Source organism: Zea mays, chromosome 1 (genome assembly GCF_902167145.1).
Source record: "Zea mays cultivar B73 chromosome 1, Zm-B73-REFERENCE-NAM-5.0, whole genome shotgun sequence".
In the NCBI taxonomy this organism is placed as follows: domain Eukaryota; kingdom Viridiplantae; phylum Streptophyta; class Magnoliopsida; order Poales; family Poaceae; genus Zea; species Zea mays.
This window is the reverse complement of record NC_050096.1, coordinates 64056848-64059870: the sequence shown is the minus strand read 5'-3', so window position 1 is coordinate 64059870 and position 3023 is coordinate 64056848. Positions and strand designations below refer to the sequence as shown.

The window sequence follows — 3023 nt, the reverse complement described above, 5'->3', positions numbered from 1 at the left end:
TGACGAGAGTGGGATTTGAACCCACGCCCTTTCGGACCAGAACCTTAATCTGGCGCCTTAGACCAACTCGGCCATCTCGTCAAGTTGTATAAACTAACTACATAGTCTTATTTGTGGTCATCTCGTCAAGCTGTATAAACTGACTACATAGTGTTATTACGTATCGTGTTTTTTGTGAACGTACATTTACTTTTGATCTGTGAATCTCGGCGGATTATGCTGTCCATCAAAGCTGGAAAGCTGCAAGAATAGAGTATGCATCACGTCGCTCTCTAATCCATTCACGTGCTTGCCCGTCTCCAATGTACTATGAAACACCATCTGCTCCTATTAGCCACTCAATATTATATTAGCCAGTGGAAATCGAACAATTATATTTCAGAAAATATAAACTGGATTTCAAAAACAACAAAAATATTTTGCATTTTTTTGCGTGCTACGCGGCTGATAGCGATCAAACTCCCGATCTCACCTTCGCGCGTAGCGTCCTCTATCACTCCACTCGTTACTTACTTTCTGTCTAGAACTTACTTGTGTCTATAGATTACAGTTTTGCTACCCACATATCAGAATAAACCGAGTGTAAACTAATTGGTTGGGGCCGTAACCAAATTCAAACGTAAAAGTTGTCAACTACAAAGTTATACCTTTTATTTGGGTACCTTTTTTTTTCATCCGAGGCCGTTTCCAAAATTTGCATTTCAAATTTCATAAATTTATTTGCGATTTTGAGAGACCAGATGATTTCAACTAGAAAATAAAAATAAAAAGTTCTCAACTACAAAGTTTCATAACTTCTAGAGACCTACAACTTTTATTTCGGTGGTTTTCAAACGAGGGTATTTGAAAAACTAAAAAAAAGTCAGATTAGAAATGATTTCTATTAAGAAAACCGTCAGTACAAATATATGATTTTTTTACTTAAATTGAGCCGACCATTTTATTTTCACCGACGCTCATAACCAAAACACGTAGGAATTAGACCTCGCCGCAGCAAGAGTTTTTTTTTTTTTGTACTAGTGACTAAAATGGCCAAAAGCGCCCGAAACTTCAACTAAACACGAGATGGGTTCGTTTCTTCGACAAAAACCTGCCCACACGACACGATGCACTAACTCCGTGAGACAAACTCTAATTATGGCTTTGGCTTTTACGTGAAAAAACTGTTGCAAGAATCTCTCTTGATCAGGACTTGGATTTTAGGCCCTGTTATTGTTGGATGTGGTTTCTGGTGGGTGCTTTCGGTCTGTCAGTATACTACGACCTCCAAATTTGGCCACTGCACGCCGCTGCAGGGGAAACGGTGGATGCAGCCGCTTGTTTTCCGTTAAAACTAGGTGCTGCAACTAAGACAGCACGCCACATCATGGAAAAAGGCGCGACTACCTTTGCTGAGAGAAATTTGCTGTTTTGTCACTCTCAATTTTAGCTGTCTGTTATTATGTCATCCCATGTCTATGACTGGTGGGACCGTCTGTGTCTATAATTTGTGGGTCCGATTACATACTGGTGAAGCCCACAAATGATAATGGCAAAATTGCCAATGGCTCCTTTGCTGATCGTGCCTGTAACTGTCCATCTGACACGATCGATGCATGCATCCGACGCGGTCGTTCATCCGATATTGGAAGCCCCCAGTCCGGCCGAGTTGCGTGTGGATTTGCGTCGAGCAAAGCTGCTGCAACATAGGATGTGGATCATCGGATGGATTGCAATCAGAATGATCTGCGCTACAGAGGAATAGTTGCAACCTACCATTGAAGGGCGCGCGGATTTATTTTAGAGCTAGCGAGTTGACCGTGTTCAATTTTATTTCCTGTTTGGCGAGGCATGTTCCTCGTTCGTCTCCGTACGTCTGCGTTAACTTTCTCTAAACTTATATTTAGTTGTCTACATATATAAGATACGGACTGCACGAGCGGATACAAAATAAGCTATTTTAAACCTACTTTTGCTTGCATCTGCTCGTACGTTCAAAGCGTACGTGCAAAGCGGGCGTATAGTGATGTTATACTGATAATACAATATCATACTGATAAATTTTGCTAGATAAGTTTTAAAGACCTAGACAATTGCATTTGCCTATCATTCTACTTAAATGACTTCTTATAATACTTAAAGGGCGAGTTGTGAATTATATGGTTTGTGACCTTTATCACCTTTCTCATTAGCTATAGCTTGAGCTATACCTAGCCACAATGGACCCTAGGCCCTCCGCCCCTGAAAGCACGCATGTTTGAACTCAAATGGAAGTGAACGAATCGTCGAGGATCCTAGACCTCGGAGAGATTTCGCCTACCAAAAACCGAGCCCTTCAAAGAGCTCGAGTGTTTGCGGCTGGCCGGCTGCCACCTGCTCCAGCGTGGGTCACAAAGCCCCAAATGAAGGCTCCATCTAGAGCGAAGCCATGACCTGCCGATGGCGTAAACGGAGCCTCAGGGAGAATCGAGAGAATGCTAGCAGTACCTTGAAGCCAAGTCTGTGTATCAAGGGCATGGTGGGACTTCCATCGAATGTGGCAGGCCCACCTATCGATCCAAGGCACAATGCTGTTCTAGCAGAAAGTACAACAATGTGTGTAATTAAAATTTGGATTGCACTCTTTCTAGTGAGGAAGTTATTATTTCTATTGGGTTTTCTATCTCCGAGCTTGGATTGCACTCTTTCTAGTGAGGAAGTTATTATTTCTATTGGGTTTTCTATCTCCGAGCTTGTATTCTCAGTAGGGATGCAATGGGTCGGTTTAGGTCGGGTGAAGCAAAAACCCGCCAGAAATCGCACCTACAGGTGCAATTTTAAACCCGCACCCGAACCCTATCGTGTTTCAGGTCATCAGCGGGTTTTTTTACTCAGTGTACACTTTTAAATAATAGTTCAACTATAATCAATTAAGTACCATCAATAATTGAGTCACATCTACCCATTTTAAGCCTTTTCACGAGCAACGACAAAATATTTCATGAATCATTAGCCAAATTATTTATTTAAAATAATTACTATTGTATCTTAATCATTTTTGTGCA

The 3023-nt window shown here is 41.5% G+C and overlaps 1 non-coding gene across 1 annotated transcript; it reads right to left on the bottom strand.

Moving 5' to 3' along the window:
- TRNAL-AAG (transfer RNA leucine (anticodon AAG)) lies at positions 1-81 on the bottom strand. The gene has a single exon. It is a non-coding gene; the product is annotated as a tRNA-Leu (tRNA).
- Between the last annotated feature and the right edge of the window lie 2942 nt (positions 82-3023).